The sequence below is a fragment of the Pinus tabuliformis genome, chromosome 1_1, assembly GCF_031772625.1.
Source record: "Pinus tabuliformis cultivar Carrire ecotype Pingquan chromosome 1_1, CPIR1, whole genome shotgun sequence".
In the NCBI taxonomy this organism is placed as follows: Eukaryota; Viridiplantae; Streptophyta; class Pinopsida; order Pinales; family Pinaceae; genus Pinus; species Pinus tabuliformis.
This window is the reverse complement of record NC_142297.1, coordinates 892,091,332-892,101,907: the sequence shown is the minus strand read 5'-3', so window position 1 is coordinate 892,101,907 and position 10,576 is coordinate 892,091,332.

Here is a 10,576-nt window from a genome sequence, read left to right as displayed (position 1 = left end):
TTTGCTTCCTTGAGATTAAAGGCACCCTCATTCTTGTAGCCCCATCTTAGCTGATCTTGCCCCTCTGACTTTAAAATCTTCCTTTGGTCTAACATTTTTTGTAGAGTCTCTGCTTTAGCTTTTAGGGGGTTGTCCTCCCTAAAATCCAAGTTCCTCCAGGTTCTCCATTTTCCATTACTATTGGTTTGATCCCAAAAGTCTTTTACTTTAGATAACCCTTTGGTTTCTGTTTCTTCCTTGAGATCCCTCCAGCCTTCTTTTAACAATATGGGTTCTTGTTGCCATCTATCCTCCCAGAATAGGGCTAGGTTTCCATCTCTGATTTCCCAGAAGTTGTTTCCTTAGAATAAGCCCCTATTTTCCCAGGCCTTATTCCAAAGGTATGAGCCCTTTCTATGTCCTGACATTCTTATTAGATCATTATTTGGCCAAGTGCTGGCATATTTTTCTTTCCAAATCATTGCCCACTGAGCCTCTGGGTCTTTAACCCATCACCACCATAATTTAGTTCCTAAAACCCTGCTTAGAATCTTAGGATCATCCAATCCAAGCCCACCGTAGATTTTAGGTTTGCAGATTTTTTCCCATGCTACTAAGGCCCATTTCTTTCGTTCTCCCCCCTTGCCCCAAAGAAAATCTCTTTGAATGTTCCTGAGTTGGTGCAGGACTCCTTTTGGTGCTGGAAGAGTAGATAGCATGAAAACTGGGATTAATTGTAGGACTGCCTTGGTTAGCACTAACCTACCAGCCAAATTTAAAGATCTGGTAGTCCATTTCCTGATTTTATCTTGCAGTTTGTTAATCACTGGCTCCCAGATGCTCTTGTGTAAAGGCTTGGCTGTTAGAGGAACTCCCAAATATTTTGAAGGGAGGGACTCCCTTTGAAAGCCCAAAATTCTAGAAAAATTTCTCTGAATAGCAATGTGAGGATTAAAGAAAAAAATCTTAGATTTGGAGAGATTAACTTCCATACCTATAGCTATAGCAAAGTCTCGCAGGATTTGCCTATAGGCTAGAGCTTCTTTGACCATGGGGATACCCTGCAGCATGGTATCATAAAAAAATTGCTGATGAGTTAAGGCCCGGCCATCTTCAAAAAGTTGGATACCTTTGACTTCACCAACTAATTTAGCTTGCTTTATTGCTCGACCCAGCCCTTCCATCATGAGTATGAAGAGAAAGGGAGAGAGTGGATCTCCCTGCCTGAGGCCTCTTGAAGGAGTAAAAGTCTCCGAGGGAGAACCATTAACAAGAATAGAAAAATTGGGAGAAGTAAATAGGGCGATTACCCATCTGATCCAGTTAGGATCAAACCCAAAAGCTGTGAGAACTTTTCTGATATAGGTCCAATGAAGCTTATCATAAGCTTTTGCTATATCTAGTTGCATGATCATTCATGCTTTCCTATTGATTGTCAATGAGTGCACCACCTCATGACCTTGAATAATGTTGTCGAGGATTTGTCTTCCTTCCACATATCCAGACTGTTCAACCAACACCAGGGTGGGAAGAAGAGATTTGAGTCTATTGGCCACAACTTTGGATATAACCTTGTAGACCACATTGCATAAGGCAATGGGTCTAAACCTATCAGGAGTTTGAGCCACATCCTATTTGGAGATGAGGGATATAAAGGTGGTATTAAGAGCCTTCAATATAGTTTTGTCTCTCCTAGAGTCTTCCACTACTTCCAGAATGTCCTGCTTCACTGTGTTCCAGCAAGCTTTAAAGAAATCTACATTAAATCCATCTGGGCCTAATGCCTTACCATTTTGGATTTCTTTTAGGACCTCACTAACCTCCTGTTCTGATACTGGTCTATTGAGGTTGAATTTGTCCTCTCTGGAAACCAGCTTAGGTATATGTCTTGAAATAACCCTGATGGATTGATCTCTGTCTGAAGTGGTTTCCTGTACAATACCCCGAAAATGCTGAACTAGCACTACTTCTATTTCTTCATGAGAGTTGAGCAGGTTACCTTCCTCGTCCTTAATCGAAGAAATCCTGTTGTGAGCTCTGTTCACCATAGTGGATCTGTGGAAGAATTTAGTGTTACGTTCTCCTTCTTTTAGCCATTGAACTCTGGATTTTTGCCTCCAAAAAATTTCCTTTTGTTTACATAAGTTCTCCCATTCTTGATGATATAGAGTTGCCTGATCATTCCTATCTTTATCAAAACCCTTCATGATAAGGGTTTGGTTGAGCTCCTGCATTTTTCCATCTACAATTTTTTTTGCTTCAAAAATGTTGCCAAATTCCTTCTTGTTCCACTCCTTGAGTCGTAGTTTGAAATGTTTGAGTCTTTTTTGAAGAAGGAACATTCTTGTGCCCTGAATATTCAGATATTCTGCCCACTAGATGGCAATGTTGTTGTTGAAGTCTGGGTGGGAGAGTCAGATGTTTTCAAATCTGAAAGGTCGATTCCTAGGAGTACCAATGCCCTAAATTTCCAGTTGCACCAGCCAGTGATCAGAGCCTCCAAAGGGGAGAAATTTTGCAACTATGTCCTTATCCTTGATCATAAGATATTCTGAGATTATGAATCTATCTAATTTGGAGGCCACCTGAGACACTCCTCCTCTTTTATTGTTCCAAGTATAGGTAAAATTGTTCATTACAATATCCACTAGCTTCATATTGTCTATGAAGGATTGAAATGCACAAGAGTCTTTGTTTAGAATTCTGGTACCCCCTTTTTTCTCCGAAAACGATTTTATCATGTTGAAATCACCCCCTAAGATCCAAGGGATTCTTGCATGTCTTTCCCTAAGATCCCGCAGGGAGTCTAGAACCTTGAGTTTACCATCCAATCTTTGGGGGCTATACACATTCGTTACCAGGTAAATTTCTTTATCTCCCACTGGTTGAATGACCACTGAAAGATAGTCTCTAGATGCCTCTGCATCTATGATGTCAATTTTTTGGGGGTTCCAAAGCGTGAGAATTCCTCCTGCGGTATTCTCTGCTTTGACTTCTAGAGACTCATATTTATTGAGCCATTTGCTGTGAATCTCTTTTATTTTTTTCATGGAACATTTTGTTTTCCTGGATGAAGATCACATCCGAAGCTGCTTGTTTCATCCTATTACTAAGTAATATTTGTTTCCTTTTACTACCTAGACCTCTTATATTCCAAGAAGTGAACTTCATTATTAAATATTTGTAAAGGAGTAACTGGATAGGTCTTTCATCTTACCTGAGTCTATCATTAGCTTTCCACATTCCATCAACAGTTCGTTCTACTTTTTCCGACCTCTTTTCTTTCCTAGGATTCTGGGTGTTAATCCCGGTGTGGTTTTCATGGCTTCCACACCTTTGCTACCCTGTCTTTCATTTTTCCCTTGCTTTTTCAGCTCTTTGGTCTGAGTTTTCCATAAGAACAACTGTTGAACTCTATGGAACTCTTCTGGAGGTAACGAATCCACTCCCTCCCTGGTTCCTTGTTTCAAGAATCCTTCTAGATCTAGGTTCTCTTTTTCAAGAATCTCCTGTAGTTCGTTGTCCTCCATTTCCATCTCACTCTAGGTCATTTCCTGGTCCATCTCTAGTTCTGTGTCACTCATCATTTCTTCTTTCTGTTTATTGTTTTTTTGGGTTTGCTCATCATTTTCTTCATTCCCCTCCTCCACTGGACTGTCTCCCTTGACCTAATCTGCTTCCATTATCACATCCTCCTCTTCTAGGGCTTGAAACCTGTTTTGACTGGCTCGTTTCTTTTTTGATTGAAGTTGCTCCGAACCCCTTTTGCTTCCTTTTCCTTTCTGGACCAACTTATGAAAGTTTTCAGTATCTTTCATGGTGTTTGCTTTACCCTTGTTTTCCATCTTACTGAGAGGGAAATCTCTGAATATGTTCCCATGCTCATGGAATTTACGACATATGAATGGGATATGTTCATAATCCACTGTTTGCACCCATTCTTCATCAAAAAATTCCAAGATTACCTCATCCAGCAAAGCTCTAGAAAGATCCATTTCCACACATATTCTTGCAAAGGATGTGTATTTTCCCCTTCTGGTAGCCTCAAAGGCTTTGACAAAATGCCCTAGCTTATTTCCTATGGCAGATAAGGATTCCAGTTGCCAATAATCCAAAGGTAGAGAGTAGAGTCTAACCCAAACTGGTACCGCAGTAAAATTTTCTTGTTCTGGGACAAAATTCATAACCCATGGTCGCATGTACATGCCTGCTGCTGTGTAAAAGTAGGACCCTCCTTCAAACACTCTGTCCTTATCTTCAATATTTGCAAAAACAATAGTAAAGAATCCCTTTGACCCCAGATGTAGTTCTATGCTTCCTTTTGTTTTCCAGTGGTATTTAATCCATGTTTGTAAATATTTTTCAGTGGGCCATAAGCCCATGAATTTAGAAATGATTTCATAAGTCTGCATGTGGTCCCTATGCGCTTGTAGAGCAGGATCATTCAAAACTACTCTAGGCATGATTCTAGTTTTGGGCTTGCATGGTCCCTTTTATGCTTTGTCTTTTGTTCCATGTTCCTTGTCTGCTTCCTTTCTTTTTATAGTGTTATTATTCTCCATCGATTTAGAGCCATCCTGCTCCTCTTCCCTATTTCTTTGCCTTATATCTGAAGGACCTCTATTGTCTTCTATAGGTTTTTTACCTCTGCTAGCCACTGCCTGTTTGTAGGAGGGAGTGGACCTCCCTCCTTTGCATCCTTCCATGGAGAACAAATTCTGAAATCCTGTAACCCTAGCTCGAAAATCGCCTCAGCTTAGTCTTCACAAAATTTCATATATCTTTCCCTTATTTATAACATTCATTTATATATAAGCAATTTTTTTCAACAAAATGGTCCATTGCTTTTAATAAATTTAAAAAATCATATTCATGCCAGGTAGCTCCCCACCTACCAATTTGATATTATTCCAATTCTAATAAGTTCATCCATGTTGATATTATTCCAATTCTAATAAGTTCCTCATTATTATTTATAACATTCATTTATATGTAAGAAAATTTTATTTAGCAAAATGGCCCATTACTTTTAACAAATTTAAAAAATTATAGTCGTGGCTCCCCACCCACCAATTTCCTAGGGATTTGAGATTATTCCAATTCTAATAAGTTCCTCCATGTTGATATTATTACAATTCTTATAAGTTCCTCTGTGTTGATATTATTATGATTCTAATAAGTTCCTCATTATGATTTATATAATTTATTTATATATAAGAAAATTTTATTTAGCAAAATGGTCTATTACTTCTAATAAATTTGAAAAATTATGTTCATGCCACGTGGCTTACGCCCACGAATTTCCTTGGGATTTGAGATTATTCCAATTCTAATAAGTTCCTCCATGATATGTTCCTCATTATTATTCATCATCTATAAGTAAAATAGATAAAGTAAAAATATAAAATTGTTTTTTTTTAATTATCAATATTTGAGATATATCATACATTAAAAAATTGTATATTCATAGATTTACAATTCCATTAGTAATGTTTCACATGTTATATTTTAAAAAAAATTAACATATTCAAATGAGATTATAGTAAATGAATTTATGAATTTACAAATGCTTATTTTGTGTTATTTTATTTTATATGAATTTATTTTTGAAAATTTCATTATCTATTATTCATTTGTTTTTACGGTTTTGCACTATATTTTGATTTTTTCATTAAAAAAATTATAAAATAATATTTTATAGGGTTTATTAATCCAAGGCTTCATATCCCTAGGGTATAATATGAGTCATAGGGTTTATAATATTAATCTTTAGGTTTAATATAAATCCATTGAGTTTATAATCATGGTCAACCATGGTCCAACATCACATTACGATAAATATTTTCTAAATAAATCAATCAATATCACATTGTGACAAGCATTGTCTCAATATAAAAATCAACTATTGTAAACCATGTTCCAATGTCGCATTGTGACAAAGGTTGTCTCAACCATGGTAAACCATGGTCATAGTATGACAAAGACTACCTCTTGGTCAAATGTCACATTATCACAACAATGGTCAACCATGGTCCAACATCACATTATGACACAAATTGTCTCAATATGGAGATCAACCATGGTCAACAATGGTCAGCCATTGTCCAACGTCACATTGTGACAAACATTGTCTCAATATGAAAATCAATCATGGTCAACCACATTCCAGCGTCGCATTGTGACAAACATTTATCTCAGGGTTTATACTATGTATCTTACGGTATATATTCCTTGGGTTTATAATATTTATCCCTTGGGTTTAATATAATTCCCTTGGGTATAATCCCCTAGATTTATTATTCCCTTGGGTTTATAATACCTTTGGGTTCAATCATGGTCAACCATGGTCACATTGTGACAAAGACTATCTCTTAGTCCAACGTCACATTGTCACAACGATGGTCATCTCTGGTCAACCATGGTCCAAAGTTGCACTATGACAAAGATTGTCTCAATATGAAGATCAACCATGGTCAACGATGGTCAGTGATTGTCCAATGTTGCATTGTGACAAACATTGTCTCAATATGAAAACCAATCATGGTCAACCATATTCCAATGTCACATTGTGACAAACATTTATCTTAGGGTTTATATTGCATGGGTTTATAATATTTATCCCTTGGGTTTAATATTATTCCCTTGAGCTTATAATCTCTTGAGTTTATAATATTTATCTTAGGGTTTATATACCTTGGGTTTATAATATTAATCCCTTGGGTTTAATATTATTCCTTTGGGTTTATATTAACAATCCATTGGGTTTTTAATCCCTTGGGTTTTTAGTATTAATCCCTTGGGTTTATTATTCCCTTGGGTTTATAATATCAATCCTTTTAGGGTTTATATACCTTGCATTTATAATATCAATCCCTTGGGTTTATAATACTTATGGGTCTTAGAATTAATTCCTTGGATTTATTATTCCCTTCGGTTTATAATATCAATCCCTTGGGTTTATTTGGTTTATATCCCTAGGTTATAATATTATTCATATGGTTTATAATATTAATCCTAGGTTTTAATATAAATCATTTGGGTTTACAATCATGGTCATCCATGTTCAACGATGGTCCAATGTCACAATGTGCCAAAGATTGTCTTAATACAAAAATAAATCATGGTTGAAAGTCACATTGTGACAAACATCGTCTAAGTATGAAAATCAATGATGGTAAATCATGGTCAACCATGTTTATTTTAGGTTTTATAATATTTATCTTATGGTTTTATACCTTGGGTTTATAATATTTATTCCTTGGGTTTAATATTATTCCCTTGCAACAAGCCACTGTAGATATTGGAGACAGAGAGGCAAGCTTTGACATTTATAGCTATATCAATAGTGAAATCAATAGATGGTTTGCGGATTTCACTGCCTTTTTCTTTTCAAAGTTATGTTAAAATGCAAGACAATGCGAGAACGGATTGGTTGGAAAGCACGAATGGTCGTGATCATTATCCTGTTCATTTGAATTGGTGCAATTTTTTTCATCGGCCTTGGTGTGTTTTGAAAGAGGCTTGCATTTAATAATTGTGCTATGGTGGAATTTTTAAAGTTGAATTCTGTATCAACCATATTTAAATTCTTGTTTGATTTTTATTAAATGTTTATTTCTTAACTACTTCATTATTGTTTATTAAATGGTTATTAATATAATTTAAATGATTAATTGTTGTTATTATCTTTATTTATTTATTAATTATTAATTATTATTATTTAATACAATATTAATTTTTATTAATATGGTTCTTATATTCATATTAATTTTATTATCCATATTAATATTATTGATAATAAAATTAATAATATTAATTCTTAATATTATTGATAATTGATATATGTGTTTGATATGGGTCTCTTGGCATTTATCAACTACATTTATTAATATAGTTGTGCTAGTATAATAATTTCAAAATTAAAATTTAATATATAATATAATATTATATCAAAAATATGTTTTTTTATTAAATATAATTTTATATAAATTTTAATTCTATTATAAAAGCGGTTTTTATTTTTAAGCAAAGTGTTTTGGTAAAACTCGCATAAGAGAAATTTTTGATCAACACTTTTTGAACCAACAAGTATGGTTCATCATCAAAATCAAATTTTTATTTTATTACTTTCAGTTTTATTTATTATATTATTAAATTTAAAAATATTTTTAATGTATTAATTAGAAATCATTTTGTATAGTTAAAAGAAAAAAAACTAAATATATAACATACTTTTTCTTTTAATAATATTGTTAAATTAATTGATATGAGTAAAGTTTAAATTATTTTTATACTCCATTATTGATTTCCACTTTCAATTTTTTTTATAAAATTCAAACTTAATATAACTTAATGAAAATTAAACTACATACGAATCAATTAAACCACATACAAATCAAATAATGTAAATTGGTTTCCACTTTCAATTTTTTTATAAAATTTACACCTATAACTCAATGAAAATTAAACCACATACAAATTAAATAATGTAAATCTCATGATCTTTCATTAAACCACATTCAAATTAAATAATGTAAATCTCATGATTTTGCAACTCTTCCCATGAACTTTAAACTTGTAATCTAATAATAAAAGTTAAATCACGTAAAATAAAATAATCTAAACCATATAAATTTTATTTTATAATATATTATTACACTAAAATATTTTATAATAAATTTTATTTTTCATAATTATTTTAATTTAATAAATTTCATTTTATAATATTTTATTACACTAAAATATTGTATAATAAATTTTATTTGTTCTATCATTATTTTAATTACATATGCTGTAGAGGGAGAGGTAGAGGGTGTTCAATTAAGGAAATCAATGATATGAAGGCTACTGGTTTCAAAATTAATGAATAAAAATTTAGTGATGAAAAGTTAGACAAGAAAAAATTTAATGATACTAAAAATTGGTGTGGCCCATACAAGACACAATCGCTAATAATTTTAACAACTTAAACGTCTCTACCACTCACATCTAAACTCAAATAACCTAATAAACAAAAATAATATCAACTAAATACATTTATTCTATTTAAATATTTTTATTCCAATTTCAATTCTCAAAGTAATTTTAAAGCATATTCAATTAACTTTGTTTAAAATTTAATTATGTACATATCAATTGACTTGGTTGGACACTCATTATGTACATATGACTAGTCAATTGACCTTGTTGAACAGTAAACAAGAGTCGGGCCAAAATTCAAAGTCATATTCTTTTAAATATTTTTTACTCAATGGACTTTGCAGCACCAGATTTCAGAGTCTGACCAAGATTCAAAGTCATATGTTTTAAATATATTTTTTTAAGTCATTGTTTAATGAGATTGTTTTTTAAAAGTGATGGGAATTTCGGCTATATTTTGAAAATAATTGTTTGGGATTTTTGTAAATCCAAAGTAAAAATTGTTAAATTTCATAATTTTAGGTGCTCTAGAAGTTTTTGATGGTGCTAAATCTATTTCCGTCATCAAAACATTATTTAAACATGGCATTTATAAGATTTTTTGAAATCTTTTTACTCTAATCCCAACCACTTTTGATCGTCTAGACAATTGCTCCTTTTTTAATTAATAGACTTTGCACCACCGGATTTCAATCATGAATTATATAGATGATAACAAATTTGGATCCCATAAAAATAGTTATGGAAACATAAATTTTGTTGGAAATAATAACCCCAACCACTGCAATAAATAGTGGGACAGCAGCCATACCTGTCAGACGTACTTTTTGCAGGTTGCGTCTTTGCTTGAAGACATTTTTGCAAGTTGCATCTCAGCGTGAAGATAGAAGGACCGAAGCCAGACGCGAACCACTTAGAAAAGACATTTAAACTTAGATAAACAATTATAGGCAAGCATTAATTCAAAAACCTTGCCCACACTCCAAAAACACTTGCGCGACTCTGATCACACTCAACAACAACATCAAAACTAATTTCACTCTGTGATGAATTAAATGTAAAATTGTATGTTGAGTTATATATGAATGTAAAAGTCATTTTACAATAGGTTAGAGAGAGTGTAGAAGAGTAAGACTGTGTAGAGAGGTTAGAGAGCAAGTAGAAAAAGAGCGCAAGTCTCTGTGGAGAAAATTGTGGAGCAATTTTTGGTGGGCGTGTAAAACAACAGTTACTGTGTTTTACTGTGTAGTGTTGCGCGTAAGTTTAAATCTCTGTAAAATCTTATTTTACTTTGTAAATGAGCCGCAGTCTCATGTAGATGTATTTTCATGTTGAAGAAATGAATACTAAGTTTTGTGTTGCTCCAAACCTATCTTGTTAATTTCACTGCGAGTATTCTTTAAGTCTCTGAAATAGCTGTGCGGTTGTACGATATTTAACCCTGGAAAATAGTCTCGCGGTGTGCGAAGGTAGCTCCGCGAAATCGGCCTCACAGTGCGGAACCTAGTTTCTCGTAAAATAGCTTTGTGAAAGGGTTAACTCTCTGCCTCTCCCCTCTACGAAAACAAAAATTAAATTCATCAAATATTTTTTAACATGGTATCGGAGCGGGTTAAACTCTATTAGTGTAAAATAGTGTTTTTACTAACAATAAAATTGTTTTGAGCGCGGATTGTGT